Here is a 12,013-nt window from a genome sequence, read left to right as displayed (position 1 = left end):
TGGCCAGCAAACCCCCAGAAGCTAGGAGAAAGGCAACATTCTCCCTGACAGCCCTCAGCAGGAATCCTGCAGATGCCTTGATCTCGACTTCTAGACTCTAGAACTGTGAGACAGTACATTTATGTTTAAGGTACGTTGTTACAGCAGCCCTAGGAAACAAACACACTGACCTGGGCCTTTGACAGGCCACAAGGAAACGCCTCACTGTCCCATTTCAAACATCAAAAAGTGCTAAACTACCCAGATTTTATAGACCAGGTGGCAGAAACATAAACCCACCCTTAGGCCCACCTAAATCTCTGTCCACTGGAACTGTAATGACCTTTCTGTCTATAGAGGTGTGTGTGTGTATCTGAGATATTCTGGGACAAGAGAAATGAAGGTGAGCCATTCACAGGCTGGCTTGAGGAACTAGGCTAGAGTCAGCAGAATGGTGCAAAGACATGTCTTCTGTCTGAAAATCTTATAATCAAATACCAACCCTCTGCAAGAGTAGTATTGCCGTTTCTCCCCAGCAGAGCCCCTTGATGGAGACCGCAGCACTGGAATAGGTTTGCCGCTCCAGCTAATACACTGAGCACCTCGGGGGGAATTTCTACTTGTGGGAGAAGAGAGGTGAGTTGGGGCCCACAGAAGCCAAGGAGTCCTGGGCTGGGGCTCCATGCAGGCGCCTCTTCTCCAAGGAGCGTCACCCAACTCCCCAAAAGCTGCAGCTGGCCCCTATCTGTGAGAATTAGGAAAAGGGGGCCCCTGTAGGCAGGATCACCGAGAGCAGGTAAATTTGAAAAGTGTACCCCTTCCTCCGGGTGGCATGGCTTTGTGATCAGGTAAGAGCTGAATTCCAGATCCTAGTGGCCCCCCCCGGCCAGGCGCCCTTGTGCAGTGAGCAACTTGCACAAACGTATATGGCAACCTATCCACAGGGCTCAGTGAGCGGTGACTACTGAGAACTTTCCCTCTTTCCCCTCTCCCCATCCTCCTCAATATAGGACAAGGAGGGGAGGAGGTCAGCCGCCTTTGGGAGCACAGTGCTTGTGGAGAGAAGCTATTCTCTGAAAGAGTGGGGATGTGGGGTACGGTGCTTTCCCTCCATGAAGCCAAGTTGACAGCTACAAGGAAATCCCTAGTAAAGATACGGGGGTCTCTAAAAAAAGAGGAGACTGGAGTCTCTTTCCACCTGAATGTTTGCTGAGTTGCAGAAGGCACCTGCCCCTTGGGTCTGTTCTGGAGCAAGTGGACATGGCGGGGGTGAGGTAGCTCAGGGCCAGACTGTTCCAGGAACCTGGGAGGTCAGCCCTCTCCCTTCGCCCATCTGCAGAGTCTCTAGCTGGAGGTGTGCTCAGGGAGGGCACGAGGCAGGCCCATCTGGGCTCTCCATCTGGCACCCTTGTCTTCCCGAACACCTTTCCCAGTCCCAACAGAGTGGGGTATCCTAAGCCAGAATTCCTCCAGACAGGTCCTATGCCGAGTGTGGCTCTCAGAGCCGAACTCAGGGGGGCCACTGGCCTCCCCTTTTGAAGAACAAATCACTGTCCACCCGAGGTCGGACTCGACCATTGCCCCAGACCCACCGCCCCCTGCGGAGATGGCCCCGGGCCGCGTGTTGCAGGGCAGGGAAGGTCTACCCCTCATCCGCCCCCAGCAAGGCCTGGAACTGGCTCCAGTCCCCACCACAGAGCTTTCCCGCACTCACCAGAACGTTCCACACTTGGAGCACTCCCTGCCGAAGTTAGAACGTGGTAGTACATCCTTGTTGTCACTAGATGGCGACCCTGTGTAAAGGGAAAGCAAAATGCCGCTGGAAGCCGCCCGCCGCCGGGCTGCCTCTTTCTCTCGAGGCGGGGTCCCTGGAGGGAATCAAAGACAGCAGAGGCCGGATACGGAAGGTGCTTACTTTCGGGTCCGCCCGGGGGCTCGGGAGGCATGGCTCCAGAGGGCAATTCCTCCCCCAGTCCCGGGGTCCTTCCCCAGCAGACGACCCAGGGGCCAGCCCAGCGACCCGGGGCTCCCGGAGCTGTGCGCAGACGCGAAGTGACTCCTCGTTACCGGGTTGGGACCTGTTTTGCCCCCCAAATGCTCTTTTCAGGTGAAGCAGTATCTCAGGGCAAGGACGTGAGCCCTGCGAGATGGGGAGAGAACACTCACCTGCTGAGTGGGGGCCTCCGAGGCACAGCCTCCGGGCTCAAGGCCACCGCGAAGGTGGCGCCCGCTCGCGGAAGCGGCAAAACCAGACACAAAACCAGAGTGGCTCTGTGTGCTCACAGCTGTACACTTTAAACAACCACCACCACCACCACAATAATAATAAAAGTCTGCAGTGTGCTTGGAAGCTTGTGGAGTTGCTCCACAGTCACGCATATCACGGCACCAAAATCGACGCGTTTGAGTTATCGATGAGTCCGTTAAGGTAGAAGAAATGGCCCTTGAGAGCGAATTTTCTGTGGCCCGATTAGACCTCACGCTTGGTGTGAATTCACTCGGCTCTGCGAAAATGCCGAAAATGCTGGGCTCAGGCATCCTAGAACATGCCTGTCCAGGGCTTCAGCCTCGAGGCTCCGCGAGGCCATCGGTGTCACCTGTGGGTAATAAACAAACCGAATGAGGGAGGGGGCGGAGCTTCACAGAAACTTTCACCAGTCGTTTTCAAAGCCAAACCAGGGAACATAAAAATGTTTCAGGGACTTCCCTGGTGGCGCAGTGGTTAAGAATCCGCCTGCCAATGCAAGGGACACGGGTTCGAGCCCTGGTCCGGGAAGATCCCACATGCCGCGGGGCAACTAAACCCGTGCGCCACAACTACTGAGCCTGCGCTCTAGAGCCCGTGAGCCACAACTACTGAGCACGTGTGTCACAACTACTGAAGCCTGCATGCCTAGAGCCCGTGCTCCGCAGCAAGAGAAGCCACCGCAATGAGAAGCCTGCACACCTCAACGAAGAGTAGCCCCCACTCGCTGCAACTAGAGAAAGCCCGCGTGCAGCAACGAAGACTCAGTGCAGCCAAAAATAAATAAATATATTAAAAAAAAAGTTTCAAAGGCTGTATTCTTACCCCACTCAAAATGAAAACAGTTTTAGTATTACAGGAAACAGCATTTTTTTTTTTTACCACTTTGAATCCCTACTTAATTGAATCGTAAAATGTCTGTGAGAAAAACAAACTCTAACCTGCTTTTTAGACCCCAAAATGTTCCTTAATGTCTGGGCGTATTTGAAAAGCCACATACGGAGGCCACTTTCTCATCCTCACCTTTTCCATCAATTCACAATACTGTGGGCTCTGTGTACGTTTCACCTCAGCCCTGAAACAACTCCAGCAGGGAGATGGGGAACTGAGGCTTACAGCAGGGAGGTGACTTACCCATGCCCAGTAGTAAATTAACAGCCCAACTAGCGCTGACATTAGTCTGCGCCATACTACAAGAAGCATTTGCCAAGACCGCTTGTGTGCCAGGCACTGTGTAAGATTCAGGGAACTTGGGGCTAAATATGATGCTTGGTCCCTCACTTCTCTCAGGTTGAAAGTTATTCAATCAGAGAGATGTTGGAGACTTCCCTGCTGGTGCAGTGGTTAAGAATCCGCCTGCCAATGCAGGGGACAGAGGTTCGAGTCCTGGTCTGGGAAGATCCCACATGCTGTGGAGCAACTAAGCCCGTGCGCCACAACTACTGAGCCTATGCTCTAGAGCTTGCAAGCCACAACTACTGAGCCCACGTGCCACGACTACTGAGCCCCGCGTGCCACGACTACTGAGCCCGCGAGCCTAGAGCCTGCTCTCCGCAACGAGAAGCCACCGCAGTGAGAACCCCTTGTGCCACAATGAAGAGTAGCCCCCGCTCGCCGCAACTAGAGAAAGCCCCCGCGCAGCAACGAAGACCCAACACAGCCAAAAGAAAAAAAAAGAGGTTTAGACAGCAAGTATATACAGTGTGAGTTTTGAGTAAGTGAGAAACTGACCTGGAGCTTATTACCTAAGCAGGAAGAGGATCAGGTGCTGTGTGAGGACAGGTGCTGACACCCAAATGCCTCTGGGGTACGCTGTTCTCTCTTCAGAACAGCACTTAGGAGTCTGAGGGCTTCTCATGCGCACATGTGATCCATCCTCTTGTGTGATCAACTGATGCGTTCAGTCCGTGAACAATTCTGATGCTGCCATCAAAACCCTTCACACGTTCCTGTCAGTGGGATCAGGGAGACCCCGGCTCAGGAATCCTGCTCTGCTGACTTCCTGTCCTCACGAGGAAACTGGAACATTTCTGACAAGGCAGCCCAAAGGCACAAAGCATACCCTTGGGCACGCTTTAAATATCACTCTGAATAATTCATCTTGTGCATTATTTAATAACTCTCTGCTCTGCAGAATGTTTACTTACACAGTATTTTCACTTCAAACTCAAGCTGAACCATTTCAGAGAACTTTTGACCCAGTAATTCCACTTCTGGAAACTTCTTCCATAGAAATACTTGTACAGGGACTTCCCTGGTGGCACATTGGCCTACCAATGCAGGGGACATGGGTTCGAGCCCTGATCAGGGAAGATCCCACACGCTGCGGAGCAACTAAGCCCGTGAGCCACAACTACTGAGCCCGTGCTCTAGAGCCCACGAGCTGCAACTACTGAGCCTGCATGCCACAACTACTGAAGCCCACACGCCTAGAGCCCGTGCTCCGCAACAAGAGAAGCCACCGCAATGAGAAGCCCACGCACCGCAACAAAGAGTAGCCCCCGCTCGCCGCAACTAGAGAGGGTCCGTGCACAGCAACGAAGACCCAACACAGCCAAAAAAAAAAAAGAAACACTTGTACAACGGCACAAAAGTAAATATGCTAGAATATTCATTGCAGCATTGCCTGTGCTATTAAAAAATTAGAAACAATTTAAATGTCCATCCCTAGGAGAATAATGAAGTAGTAATAATTATGGTATCTCCAAACTGTGGAATTCTATGTAAGTGTTAAAAAAGAATGCAAGAGAGCTATATGATGTGACATAAGAAGCAAGTTGCAGAATGTATTAACTTTTGTAAAAAAAAAAATCATAAATATTTATTTTACCTATATTAAAAAGTACTCAGAAGCATATGTAGTATACCAAATGCAAGCGAAAGTTTAAAATTAAAAAATTTATATATTGTTTGCATGAAAACAGCTTATGTATTAACTTCATAATTTTAAAAATTTATTTTTGTCATTTTAGAAAAAAAGTACAAAGTCAGATTTGGTGAATACAACAAAGACTTGGTGCAAGTTTTTTGGGTCACTTGCAGGTTCCTGTTACCCTCCAGGGAGAGGGCTAATGCCTGAGACATCATTCTCATTGTGAAGTCAATCTTTTGGCCAGGAACAGTTTTTCTTGCCTGCAGAGGTTGCTTCCATCAGGAAATGCTGAGCACAGTTGCCCTCTCACTCTCAGAGCTGGTAGCCAGTGTGCTCACCAGGCGGCTCAGCTTCCATCCGCTGCTCAGGCTCTCATCATGAAGCTCCGAGGGCCGGGGCTGGGTGTGTCCTTGGCCTCTGTATTCCCAGCACCTAGCAATGTGCCCAGTGTGTATTTGATGCTCAATAATTGTTAAAGAATTTGTTGAAGGAAGAGCTTTTGATCTCTCTTGGCTTGATTTTCAGGTTGGGGAAGTGGGGTGTCTGTGAAGGTGGCTGGCAGTTCCTGGGTCACGAGTCTGGGGGTGTCTCCTGGGCTCCTAATTTTGGAAGGTTGTAAGCAGATGGCCCAGCCACCTGCGCAGCACGTGATGAAGTCTTAACACACAGGGGCAGACGCTGTCCCTGCACTTAGAAACGATACCGCAGAGTTGATTTGACGTTTTAGCAATTTGCAGAATGTTTCTGCTACACGATATCTAGATGTAAACGGTAATCACCTTATATAAATAATGGTAAGTGGGTTCACGGCCAAGGTAAAATCAAGCACTTCTGGGGGCACCTTTGGGGCCAGGGTGCCAAAGAGGGGACTTGTAGCTGCTCTGAGATCCTTCCAAAGATGCTTTGGACCCCAAATCCAGGCCCACCCAGATGCTAGTTTTCTCTTTGTTCCTGAAAAAGGAAGACAGTGCCCAGCTGTGAGCTCTCAGAGCTGAGTCCCAAGCTCCCCTTTCCCTCTGAATGGCTCCCCAGCCGCTACCCCTGACATAGAAAACATGACAGGTGGCTCTGCTTTGCCCAGCTCCTGGCCCAGGGCCCTGGGGCCTCGCTATCCCAGACCCATTGCCCCTCAGTCAAAATCTCAGCCAGGCCACAGATTCCACGGACGCAGTGATCTTCCCCAGTTTCTGTGAGGTAACAATTCTAACACAGATGCTCTGAATACGACTTAAAGGTGGGGCCTGGTAAATTGATATTTAATGAAAATGTACACATATTCAGCTAAAAATTCAGAAGGACAGAAAACAAAAGAAGTCCCATGCCCCCCAGTTCTGCTGTACAGAGGTAAATACCCGTGAACTGTTTCTTGTATATTCTCGCAAAAACCTTCATGCCTGTACAAGCACACACGCGTACGTGAACACATACGCATCTTTTGGTGGCCACAGGTGGACACACACTCTGCTGCTTTTCTGCATCTTGCTTCCTTCTAACTCAGCTTGGAGATTGCTCCAAATCAACAAATACTGATTTACTTTATTCTTTTTAAAGGGCTTTACTATTCCACTGTCTCTATGGCAAACGTTTGCTGTTTTTTCCTGCCTAACAGCCTGTCCCCTTTCTTCCTGTGACAGTAGCATTTTCTTTGTCTCTTCCCCACTCTCAGTCGTGTGATTTGGGTGAGGATGACCCTGACCTCAGCTACAGGCTTGGACATATGACCCAGACCTTACCACAGAGATTGGTTCGGGGTGGACACATGACCTGGGTGCGGGCAAGGTCAGTCAGGGCCAGGACTTTAACTGAATTATTTAGGGAAGAGAAGCTCTCTTTTTCCTGCTGACCTTGCATCTGGGGAGGTGTGGTCCTGGAGCACATTCCATAGTGTGGAGGCAGAATGGATAAGAATGGAACCAAAATATAGAGCTGCTGGCCTTGATGACACAGTGTAAGAGTCTGGCTTAGGTCTACCTGGAGCCCTTTTGGGGCTCACGTGTAACTTTCAGTTACATGTGCCAATGGATTCCTTTTTGGCCTAAGCCAATTGGGCAGGGCTTTCTGTAGCTCACCCTAGGAAGAGTCTTGCTATAGAAACTGGCATCAAGAAGGGGGGTTGGGGGCTTCTCTGGTGGTGCAGTGGTTGAGAGTCCGCCTGCCGATGCAGGGCACACGGGTTCATGCCCCGGTCCGGGAGGATCCCACATACCGCGGAGCGGCTGGGCCCGTGAGCCATGGCCGCTGAGCCTGCGCGTCCGGAGCCTGTGCTCCGCAACGGGAGAGGCCACAACAGTGAGGGGCCCGTGTACAGCAAAAAAAAAAAAAAAAAAAAAAAAAAAAAAAAGAAGGGGGGTTGGCAAGTGACCCTGGAATATGGAATTGGCTGAGTCAAGGAAGGTGGAGAGCCTTCTCTTCTCGGCAGCAAGCTGGCCATTCTCATTACCCAGTAATGAAGCAACTAATTACATTGTGGCCGCTCAGACTAGGTGCACTATTTTACTTATATGAGGTAACTAGACTAGTCAAATTCATAGGGAGAGAGAGTAGAGCAGTGGTTGCCAGGGGCTGGGAGGAGATGGAAACAGAGAGTTGTTTGATGGGTAATGAGCTTCGGTTTTGCAGGATGAAAGGAGTTCAGGAGGTGGATGGTGGTGATGTCTGCACAAAATGAATGTACTGAATGCCACTGAAAAATGGTTAAGATGGTAAATTTTATGTTGCGTGTTTTTTTACTAAAGTTAAAATAAAACATACACAGAAAGAAGAAGATACAGCTTTATCATGAGAGGCCCTTTCTGCCTGTGACCTGCAATCCAATATGGCTGAGAGTCCGGTCAAGCGCTATTGGAAAAGCTGAATTTTCTGCAACAAGCCGAGAGCACAGGGACCACAGGCTGAGAGGCAGAAAACAGCAAGAGAGAAAGTTGGGACTTAGGAGGCGAGTACCGCGAACTGACATTTAGGTGTCTCTCGTACGTGTTCGCCTACATGAACTCATTACTCGTAACAACCCACTGGGGTAGATGCTGATTTTCAGATGAGGAAAACAGAGGCAGGAGGAAGTTAGACAAATAAACCTCGACGAAGTAAGGGACAGAGTCAGGACTGTGAGCTGGGCAGTCAGTGGTTCTGTTCCTACTCCATGGCACTGGGACACAAATAGCCTGGAAGCCCCCTGAAATCCCAAGCGGATCGTGTTGTCAGAGAAACCCACACTAGCTCACAAAGCCTCAGTCCCAGGGTGACCTCCAGGCCCTGCTGCACCAGCGCGGTGCCTCTCTCCCTGGATGCAGAAAAGCCCACGCCGCGGGGATTTCGCAGCTGCTGCCTTGCCTACCCTCCCCTTCACTTTCACGTGCTTTAACTTCTGTGGACTCTCCTCCTTCCAGAGAACAACCTTCGGGAAACCACTGGCCATACAAAATTATTCCGGTGCTTCGAAGATTTACTCACCACAATCCTCTTTTGGTGTGCCCACGTCCAGGAGCTGACGCTCATTTCCTGGGCCACAGTATCATTGTTCAGTGGGTCTCACAGTTGGCTCTGGGATAGGAAAATCTCTTGGCCAAAGTCTTTTGACTACCCTCAGTATTTCTGCTTGAACAATCTGTTTGTGTGCGCTACTTGGGGTCGCCAGCATAGAGAGTGTATTAGGGTTAGGTTGAGGATGAGAAAGATTCAGAGTCATCATCTGGCCTGATGGAAACCAGCGAGGACCTAGGAATCCCCTGGAGGTCCAGTGGTTAGGGTTCCACGCTTTCACCGCCCAGGGGAACTAAGGTCCCGCAAGCTGCGCTGTGCAAGCCAAAACCAAAACAAAACGCAACAAAACAAAACCAAAACCCAGCAGAGGACAAACCACATCATCACATCACTGGGGGCCCTGTGACAAAGAAGGACGGGACAGGGGAGTGGAGACTTATTTCAGCAAGACGAGCCGCGCTCTAGAGAGAAATACACATCAACTTGACAGAGGGGAGGCTCTGCCCCAGTGGAGAGGAACTGCTTCACCAGAAGGATGTCTCCTCTGTGCCACAAAAAGGACAGTGTCTTCCTGAACCCAAGGGAGAAGGACCTTGAAGACCCCATGGCTCCAAGCAGCACAGTGAGTTATACAACAATACTCACACGGACTTGGCAATGAGACTTTGATTGTAGACAGCCAAGAACAGACTCTGCAAAGGAAACTATGCCAAAATACAGCCATGTAATAAAATATATTCTACCACCAGCACTTAGTCTTCTCCTTGTGTTGCTTTCACAATTTTTTCACTTTATTAACTTACGGACAGTAAAGTGAATTATTTATGTTTGTTGTTATAAATGATCTGTTCCTACTCCTCTTACTGCCAAGAGCTAAGACCTTCCTGGTGTCCCACAGTAATAGGCAGTCTGGTTGCAGATCTCAGGTGATTTCATTGATGTATGGGGAGTAGGCGGTGTAATTTCTCAAGCCTACTCCAAAGGAATAAGCAGAGAAACTTACAACCCGTATATAGGTTCAGCCCTCATCCATATGGAAATACCTTTCCTAATATCCTCCGAGTTCAGCACCTGCTCGTAACCATGAGGACCCACACCGTATCCTCACATAATAAGCAGTGAGGAAGTTTCCTTCCAGACGGGGAGACAGGCCAGCAAATGAGGCCCTTGCCTAATTAGGAGGTATTTGTCTTCAGGGGTCTTATCCAGTGACAATTTATCTACGGGTTTGTGATGTCTTGTGCTACGTGGGGTCCCTGACATCAAGTGTATCCTTAAATCAGAGACTGTCAACTGGTAGCCCAGAGGCTGAATCAATCATGTAGATGTGTGTGTGTGTGTGCGCGCGCGTGTGTGTGCACGTGCACTGTGGCTATTATTTTTGGGCTTATACAAGTTTTCTATTAAAATATGAATTATTTGCCAGAATTAAAAATTATGAAGTTTCATATGACAACTCACATTTCCAACTCCTTTGGAAAACACCAAAATGCTGGGAAGCGCTGTTAACAGTGGAGCAGCATGGCCACTTGGCAATAACCCACTGACCTGAGTGAGGGGGTCCCCCACAGCCCCCACTGGTAGGATTTACTCCTTCCTTCCGTCCTTCAAATGTCTGCCCCTGCACATTCGGGTTCGCAACTCTGTGCCCTCCTGGTCTAGTAAACACCAACGTTCCAGAACTGCTCAGTGCATGTGGGGAGGCAGGGCCAACCATGACACTCTGGCAGGTAGCAGGATAACCTATTCTCATGAAATTTTTGTTTGGCTCTCTGCATGTTTCCTAATTGTAAGCAATTCGCCAGGCTTTGCATGTCTTTGCCTTAATAATTGTGGTGGGGCAGACAGCAAGGCAGCCTGAAAATGAAGCTGATCTGTACTAAAAACCTAAGGCCGCGGAAGAGGTGATGGGGTGTCCTGGAGAGAGGGGGCCCTTGGAGAAGCGGTGAGGTGAGGAGGGCGGGCCCCTGCCCGGGAAGGGCAGAGAGGTTTGGGGACTCCTCCAGGGCAGCAGGGTCACTACTACTCCATGAGAGCCTTCTGGCGCCACATGGCTCGGTGGCCAGGACAGGCAGCTCTGGCCCCAGAGCCCCAGCCCCAGCAGAGACTCCGTATCCCAGGAAAGCCAGGAAGCAGGGCCTGCCCGGCTCGGAGGACAGGGCCAGCCAGGGTCTCCTTCATAAGCCTCAGGGACTCTGATACCACCTAGGAAGGACAACAGCCTTCAAAACAGACCGAGATGAAAAGGAATGAAGGACTGACATATGCTATAACACAGATGCCTCTCGAAAACGTGCGAAGTGAAAGAAGCCAGGCACGAAAGGCCACAGAGTGTAGGATTCCAGTCATATGAAATACCCAGGCTAGGCAAATTCATAGAGACAGAAAGCAGGCTCGTGGTTGGCAGGGGCTGGAGGAGAGGGAGATGAGGGGTGACCAGCTTTCTCTTTAGGGTGGTGAGGATGTTCTGGAATTAGATAGTGATGATGGTTGCACTATGTTGTGAATATATTATGAATGTACTCAAAGACACTGAATTGTAGACTTTAGAATGGTTAAAATGGTGAATTTTATCTCAATTTAAAAAATGAGCTGGAATTTGCTACCACCTTAGCGGATGGTGACCGGAAGTTACAATTAAGTTAATTTAAAGGAAAAGGAAAATTTTTCCCCCCAACCTCTGAGTTTGTGGGCAGGACTCATTCCTATTATCTAACCCTAAGACAAGGAGCCTGTATCCGGAGACACAGGAGGACCCAGGTTTACCTGGGATGGAACTCCAGAGACAGGAACACGGAGTGTGTTAGAAGGTGGTAAAAACACTGCCCAAGGGAAGAAGACTGGGTCCTGATGACCTCGGAGCTCAGCCCAGTCCTGGGCTGACCAGCTCCAGACTTCTTTTATTGGACTTTCGAGTCTAAGCCTTTGCTCTTGGGGTCTTCTCTTACAGTCTGCCGAATCGAATCCAAACGAATGTGGCATCCTAGAGGATGTGTGATCTGAAGCATTAGCAGACGTTACGTGGGCAAACTGGTGTGTGAGGGGCTACAGGTTGGGATGAGAAGGACCAAGAGGAAACGTATTTCAGGCAGAGGGGAGAGAATGTTTCCTGGCCTGGAGGAAAGACAGAACACAGTTGGGTGTGTCTGGGGCCAGCAGAGAAGGGGAAGAAGGAGATGAAGCCTGAAAGAGGGGCCTTGTAGCCTTGTAAGAAGTTGGACCAGGGCTTCCCTGGTGGCCCAGTGGTTGAGAGTCCGCCTGCCGATGCAGGGCACACGGGTTCGTGCCCTGGTCTGGGAGGATCCCACATGCCGCGGAGCAGCTGGTCCCGCGAGCCATGGCTGCTGAGCCTGCGCGTCCGGAGCCTATGCTCCGCAACGGGAGAGGTCACAACAGTGAGAGGCCCGCGTACCGCAAAAAAAAAAAAAAAAGAAGAA

The sequence above is a fragment of the Grampus griseus genome (genome assembly GCF_964374135.1).
Source record: "Grampus griseus genome assembly, chromosome: 9".
In the NCBI taxonomy this organism is placed as follows: Eukaryota; Metazoa; Chordata; class Mammalia; order Artiodactyla; family Delphinidae; genus Grampus; species Grampus griseus.
Note: the sequence above shows the minus strand (reverse complement) of the source record.